Below are 8,315 nucleotides of genomic sequence, written 5' to 3'. Positions count from 1 at the left end.
TAAAGCTTTGCGTCGTGCAGTCATAAAGTGTAAACGAACGGGCCCTCGGCTCCAAAAGCCCATATAGATTACGTTTCGTTGAATGGTTGACACGCTGACACTTGTTGACAGCCCAGCACTGAAATCTGCAGCATTTTGCGGAATGATTGCACTTCTGTTACGTTGAACGATTCTATTGAATCGTAGTTCGTCCCGTTCTTGCAGGATCTTCTTCCAGCCGCAGCGATGTCGGAGATTTGATGTTTCACCGGATTCCAGATATTCACGGTACACTCGTGAAATGATCGTACGTGAAAATCCCCACTTCAACGCTACTTCAGAGATGCTGTGTCCCATCCCTTGTGCACCGACCATAACACTGCGTGGAAATTCATTTGAATGTTAATAGCCTGCCATTGTAGCAGCAGTAATTGGTTCAACAACTGCGACAGACAATTGTTGTCTTATATGGGGGTTGCCGACTGCAGAGCTGTATTCTGCCTGTTTACATATCTCTGTAATTGAATATGCATGCCTATACCAATTTCTTTGGCGCTTCAGTGTCTAATAATAATTTTATAAAATTGTCTGCTCAGTACCTCTGAAATTCCTGGTTGGATAGGGCGTCGAAGAAGAACGACGACTATGTTGAAAGTATTTGTATTTATCGAGTAAGCAAATTATTGTTATTGTGCAGCTTTTTGTATTAATACGGTAACAGTTGTTAGTAATGTATAATTGTATCTGGGCATGTGAAATCAAACTGTTAATTATACTTCTGCAGTGTCACGTGGAAAGCTAACGATGTGCTATTGTTTTTATTTGACACCAGCTTTTGTATGAACGTGAACACTGACCGTCGGCACTTTGCTCGTTTATGTTGCGTACTATATATAGTTATGAAACTTCCTGGCAGATTAAAACTGTGTGCCCGACCGAGACTCGAACTCGGGACCTTTGCCTTTGGTGGGCAAGTGCTCTACCAACTGAGCTACCGAAGCACGACTGACGCCCGGTACTCACAGCTTTACGTCTGCCAGTACCTCGTCTCCTACCTTCCAAACTTATAGTTACGTTAATTACTACGTGACGAATCAAGTGTGTTAGACAATCCTTACACATACATTGGTGATAGGATAGAAAGTGCAGAACGCGAAGATTACGTGAATTGTAAAGTTGAACGTATTAAGTGTCCCATATACACGAACTTGCCTACTGCATTTGGTTACCCGGCCGGGGTGGCCGAGCGGTTCTAGGCGCTACAGTCTGGAACCGGGCGACCGTTACGGTCGCAGGTTCGAATCCTGCCTCGGGCATGAATGTGTGTGACGTCCTTAGGTTAGTTAGGTTTAAGTAGTTCTAAGTTCTAGGGGACTGATGACCTCAGATGTTAAGTCCCATAGTGCTCAGAGCCATTTGAACCATTTTTGTGTTTGGTTACATCTTTTATAGAATTATTGACCTGTCAATCTGGTTCTGTGCTTGCGGAATCGGAGATGGTAACATAGTCTTACCGTAACTGATCATCTAACTAAATACTTTCTAGCTATCTTGGCTGTTTGGAGTTTTTCCGGAGTTCAGAAATTCGGGAGTTCGATCCAAACAGAAGGCGAAAGGAAATCAACTACATCTACATCTAGATTACGCAAGCCACCTCACGGTGTGTAACGGAGGGAACTTGGTGTACGAGTCCCATGACCCTCCTATCCTCTTCTTGACGCATTTGGTTTGGAGGAAGAAATTGCTGGTAGACTTATATGAGCTGTCGAATCTGTCGTTTTAAATGTCAAATACAAACGCCCCCACGAATCTAATTTTTCAAGTTTTATATTACTGTTTCTACCACTTACAGGGTTAAACTGTACCATCTTCAGTCCCTTGGGTATAGACAAAGTCACACTTTACTCTGTCTCACCAAGCATTAGGGATATGTGTCATACACATGTACGTGTCTGTGGTTGTTCTGATTGAAATGAATGTCTTTCTGATACGCTGAGTTTGTACTGAATTTCTAATCTTTAGACTTACTTCGTAGCTGATACTTTGGTATATTACCTAGTCACCCTCCTGCCTACCAGCAGAATTCCCACTTTTATGATAATGTTGATTATGAGCGTTTCCGCATGATGTGTCGCTACTTCCTGCTGAAAGGTGGCTACACTGAGCCACTGCGCCAGAGATTGCGCCAAAGAGTATTATTAAGCCGCCTACACAGTGCTTGGGGAGAGCTCGTGGTAGTCAGTGCCTGTTAAGAACTCGTAGCAGTCAGTACTTGTTAAGAACTCGTAGCAGAGAGTGCTTGTAGGCAGTGCTTGCTGAGATGTGATATTGGAGAGTTCTGGTTGATGAAAGGTGGCTACACTGAGCCACTGCGCCAGAGATTGCGCCAAAGCGTATTATTAAGCCGCCTACACAGTGCTTGGGGAGAGCTCGTGGTAGTCAGTGCCTGTTAAGAACTCGTAGCAGTCAGTACTTGTTAAGAACTCGTAGCAGAGAGTGTTTGTAGGCAGTGCTTGCTGAGATGTGATATTGGAGAGTTCTGGTTGAGATGTGATAGTAACGAGTCGGTGTGGAGATATATTGTAAGGATTAGAGTGATTTTCATCAATATAAATGAGGTAACAAACTCCTTTTCTTTTTTTCTCATTATTTCAATGTCCTGAATAATGCGTCATTACAGGTTCAGTCAACAAAGCATCTACTTGTGTTCTTGTATTAGAGTGTAATTCTGGTTTTCTTACGCAATTAGAGTATTTCTATTTTTTAATTACTTCAGTATAAATGATATTTAAAATTTCTTGTCTTGTTGAAGAAGAACCGTGCCAGATGTGTACGTTGAGTCACACTCCCACACACAGAACAATTACACTTCTGCTTTGGTTTCGTAGGTTTTATAGTTGCTGGGGACTTAATTAATTAATTGTGTTAACAGGAAATTTTCATTTCATTCTTTGTTGTTGTTCTATGCAGTCAGATTGCGTAATAATAGTAGTCAGGGCCAACCGTTTACGAGACTTGCGTAATCGGACAGACAGCTACTAAAAATTTAAATGATTTTCAAAAATATTTAATTAAGCCCCCATGCACGTGGCGACCGCTGCTTCATATCGTCCCTTGGAAATCTTCTGATTGTAAAAATAGTAGACAGTAGTATTGTTGTAGTAATTTGTAGTTTAGTAATTGTAGTCTATTTTGCATGTGTAGATTTGGTAATTGTCATTCTTCTAATGGTATTTTTTCTCAGAATTTGATTTGTTGTCTTGTATACGCGTTTGACAATTTAGTGCAATTATTTCAATTGTTCGATTAATCGTGTTTGTGGGAAACATTTCATGTAAATGGTATTGTTGGAGATAAAGAGTCATTGTGTGTAATTTTCGTACAGTGACGAATTTTTATGTTTTGTAAATGATTACGCGGTCGATGAAAAAGGCGAAAATGAAGAATAGTGAGAATGACGAAATTGTTGACATGGCGAACTCGCCAACACAGGACAACAGTATGATGAATAATGGAGTTGAAAACAATTTAATAAGTCGGGAAGACAGTCCGGAACCATTTCAAAATTTTTCTCAATCAGAAAATCACAGAATACGAGATTAACGATAGAAGATTCTGAAATAGTATCGAACACAGATAGCCTTACAGCTATGACGAAGGAGGCTGGTTTTGTGGGAAATGTTAGGGGTGAAAAGAATTTTGAAACAGTTACTATGGAGCAGTTGATGAGTGCTATATTAAATATGGGAACAATGGAAACACGGTTTAGATCTGAATTAAAAACACAGATGGGAACAATGGAAAAACGGTTAGACTCACTGGGATCACAAATGGGAACAATGGAAACACGGTTTGGATCTGAATTAAAAACAGAGATGGGAACTTTGGAAACACGGTTACATTCACGAATAGGGACATGTTTCAAAAATATGAAAAATGAATTAAAGAAAGAAATCAGAGAAGAAGTACAACCGATTTTGAATTCTCACAATAATAGATTAATTGCAGTAGAGATTAGACAAAAGGAACAGGATAGAGAACAGGAAGAAAGAGATCGCGTGATAGTACAGAAATTTTCAGAGTTAAATTTACAACGCGCACACGATAAGGAAGAAATATTTGAGAGAATCGAGGAATCCGTACCAAATGACAGAATAAATAACTTAACGCAACAGTGTGAACAGTTAACTACTAAATGTGACAATACCGAAACCCGAGTCGCGACACTTACAGAAGACGTAAATAAACAGAAAGAACAATTAGGTGACTTATCGGAAAGAGTTGAGGAGATTTCAGATAAATTGACAAGTCTTAGTTTAAATGGGGACAGAGATTCGGATGATACAGCTCCATTACCATTTGCAGAAACCGAAGAGTACCAGAACATAAATAGACATGTTGAAAATCAGGGAAAATTTAATGAACGCGTTAAAAGGGAAGTTGAGGCATTACGAAAGCAAGTCAAACAGATCGAAGACGAAATTGTAGGAAAAGACAGCAAAAGAAATTTGGAATCACAGATAGCAGAGGGGTTTGAAGAAAATAATTTGTTTCATTTACGGGATGCAACAAGAGAGCGCCAGGCGCGCGAACTTGACAATAATCGACTTTGGGACTGGGACAGACGCGGTAGGTCTTTGTCGCCACGAGGAGAAAACTTTGACTATAAACACTTTTTGACTGTTCGGAAATTTAAGATCTTCCGCAATTCTAAAAATGACATTCATCCATGTTCATGGTTAGATCAATTTATGTACGCACTCCAACCAAATTGGCCACTAAGTCACAAACTGGAATTTATGTGTGGATATCTAGAAACCGAACCGGCGACGCGGATGCTCGCACTCATTAGAGATTGTAATAATCTGAATGATTTTTATCATGCATTTCTATCGGCATATTGGTCCGAAAACACGCAAGACAGAGTCAAACATAGTCTGATTATGCAGCGTAATTTTAAACAGTCTGAGTTCCGCACGCCGGCAGAATACTTTGAAGACATGATTCGAAAGAATCAGTTCCTGTCCAACCCTTACAGCATGACTGAATTAATTCGCATTTGTTTAACTAAGCTGCCACAATCCATAAGACAAATTGCTTTAGCTGGAAGATGTAAAGACGACATCGAGACTTTTAAGACTTTGTTGCAAGAACTTGAGTATGACAACGACGACGGGACTTCTTGTAACTTTTTTAGTAACAGTAATTACAATAGATTTTCAGAGAAAAGAGATAGTGATCGGAACGGGCATTATATGGGTAATTTTGAGAATGACAGACGTAACAGACAGGACAATAGATACCAGCCTTATGACAATAACAGACCTTCTAACAGAAATTACACAGACAATTATAATAACGGTAATTCGTACCGGGATGATCAATCATATGGAAACAGTAATCGGTATCATCAAGACAGAAATTATTCATACAATAATAGAAATTCTTACTACAGAAATAATCAGGGTAGTAGATACTACAATAATTTCAGACGTGACAGTCGAAATTACACAAGAAGTAGTTATGCAGACAGACAGGAAAACAGAAATTTTAATAACAGACACGGCCAAGAATTTGCATCTAACAGACAGGAAGGACCTAATTGGCATCCTCCACGTGACAGAACTTCAGAGAGACAAGTGCAAATCGTAGAAATTGATCCGCGAAATGACGCGAATACTCAAAGACGCGACGCAAACAAACGACAATGACTTGCAGCTTCGGCTTCTGGCAGCAATATAGACGGTTCAGAAAGTAATGACACTACGACTTTACACTACGTACGCCTGGAAGACATGAGAGACATTTTGCTAGACGAAAAGGAAAATAATGTAGACGCATTTTTACACCCTGTTATTGAAGTATGTGTGGGTAAGAATAAGTTCACTGCAGTTTTAGATTCTGGGAGCCCATTGAATGTCATTAGTGAATCAGTTTTTCGTATATGTGAAAGAACTATTGCCTGTCCTGTGTTACCTATTTCTGAAACCACAATTCGAGGTGCTATTTCTGGAAAAAGTGTGGAAGTCAAACAACAGACCAACTTAAATTTCATTTGTCAAGGATACGAATTTTCTGCTAATTTTATTATTGTTCCATTACTCAGTACACAAATTATATTAGGTATGGAGTTTCTTAACGCACATAAGGCAATTTTGAACTTTAAAGAAGGAAGTGTGAATTTGACTGTTGCCGGAATGCCGAAATGTTTGAAATTTTTCGAGTGTTTAACAAGATCTGAGTCAGATACAAAATGTTTAAGGTTTCTTACTTCTGATGTTTTCGTTGAGCATTATGACGACAATGTGTTCATTCATGACAATGACAATAGATACAGGGACGCGATGGATGATATAATTAATAGCGAAGAATTAATTAATGAAAAGGTTAAGAAAGCTGAAGTGCCAGATGACGTTGCAAGAGAAGAGCTGCACCACATTTTGACTTCACATGCTACAGTATTTAGTCATCATACAGGAACTATACAAGGCCTACAATATTTATTTAAAGTAAAAGGACACACACCATTTCGGGGGAAAACGTACGCTATTCCTTTGGCTTACAGAGACAAGGTTAAGAATGAACTTCAGTACATGTTAGATCAGGGCATTATTGAGCCTGCAGTCAGTCCTTATACCAGTCCATTACACGTTGTTCTTAAAAAGGATGGGTCAATTCGTTTGGTTCTGGATTCCAGACAGATAAATAATATCATCATTCCTGAAACTGACCGCCCACAAAATTTAGATGAACTTCTTCAACATTTCCATGGAATTAAAGTTTTATCCACGATTGATATGCGCGCAAGTTTTTGGCAAATAGAACTCCACCCTGATTGTAGAAAATACACGGCCTTTTTAGCCTTTGGGAACTGTTACCAGTTTCGGAAATTACAGTTTGGACTTACTGTATCTTCAGCAGCATTCATTCGTAGTTTAAATGAAATTTTACCTGTTTATCTTCGTGACAATATTACTTCATATGTTGACGACATTCGTATTGCTAAACGTTCTTGGAGAGACCACAACAAAATTTTGGATTCATTATTACGTATCTTTGCAAGAGTTGGCATTACTGTGAACTTGGAAAAATCTGAATTTGGTCGTTCACAGGTGAAATTTCTCGGTCACATTATTTCTACAGAAGGTATTCTTCCTGATCCACATAAATTATACGCTATTCGTAATTATGCTGTTCCTACCACAAAACGTGATGTTCGTAGTTTCCTTGGTGTCTGTAATTTTCTTAGACGCTTTGTTAGATTGGACAACTTGGCCACACCTCGTTTATGTGAACTATCTGGAAAGAAATCTAATTGGTGTTGGGATGAGGAAGCTCAGTCAGAATTTGAACAACTCCGTGATGCTTTAGTTGCTGCTCCACTTCTTTCACATCCGGATTTATCTAAAGATTTTTGTTTGGCGACGGACTCATCATACAAAGGCCTAGGTGCACATTTATTTCAAGAGATAGAAGAAGACGGCGTTGTAGTACAGAAAACTATTGCATTTGGAAGTCGTGTTCTTTCCAAATCAGAAAAGAATTATTCGATTACGGAACTTGAAGCTTTGGCTGTTGTTTGGGCTTTCACAAAATTTCGGACATTTTTGTTTGGCAGACATACTAAGGTTTACACCGATCATCGAGCTCTGGAATTTCTTATGTCAACAAAATTAACTCACGGCAGATTGTCACGATGGGCGTTGTACCTACAGGAGTTTGATTTTAGTATTGTTTACATACAGGGTTCTTCAAATATTGTTGCTGATGCTTTATCACGTGCACCTATGGGTTTGAAACAAAGTGCTGAAGAGGACTGCATAGAAAACAATTATTGTTTGATGTATATTCAAGGTGTTGCGTTTGAGAACTTTATTTCGTCTTCGCTCCAGGACATCGCTAAGGAGCAAAATAAGGATCCAATCTGGAAGGACATTAAAGAGAAGTGGAGGAGAAAGGAAAGCGTAGCGATTAGACAGCATTATTTAGTTCGCAATGACATTCTTTTTAAACGAAAATCGGTCGACAACTCTGTTTGGTTAGTTTGTATTCCTGATGAGTGGGTTATTAAGCTGATTTGGTGTACGCATTTAAGTTATGCACACTTTGGTCCCAGAAAATGCTTTCATAAATTACGAGAAAATTGCTACTTCAGTAATATGGAAAAACGTATTCGATCTGTTCTGGCCAAATGCAAATGATGTCAGAAGGCTAAGCCGCCAACAATTTCTCACAGAGCACCGTTGTTTACTATCATTCCAGCGAAATTAAAGGACATGGCTGCAGTCGATTTGTTCGGTCCAGTGTTTCGTTCTACTAATGGTTTTGCGTACATT

The 8,315-nt window shown here is 39.1% G+C and overlaps 1 non-coding gene across 1 annotated transcript; it reads right to left on the bottom strand.

Annotated features, from left to right (window-relative positions):
* Positions 1 to 906: 906 nt before the first annotated feature.
* On the bottom strand, positions 907 to 981 carry Trnaw-cca (transfer RNA tryptophan (anticodon CCA)). The gene has a single exon. It is a non-coding gene; the product is annotated as a tRNA-Trp (tRNA).
* Positions 982 to 8,315: the final 7,334 nt, after the last annotated feature.

The sequence above is a fragment of the Schistocerca serialis genome, chromosome 1 (genome assembly GCF_023864345.2).
Source record: "Schistocerca serialis cubense isolate TAMUIC-IGC-003099 chromosome 1, iqSchSeri2.2, whole genome shotgun sequence".
NCBI lineage: Eukaryota > Metazoa > Arthropoda > Insecta > Orthoptera > Acrididae > Schistocerca > Schistocerca serialis.
The sequence above is the reverse complement of the archived record's forward strand: the minus strand, read 5'-3'. Positions and strand labels throughout refer to the sequence as shown.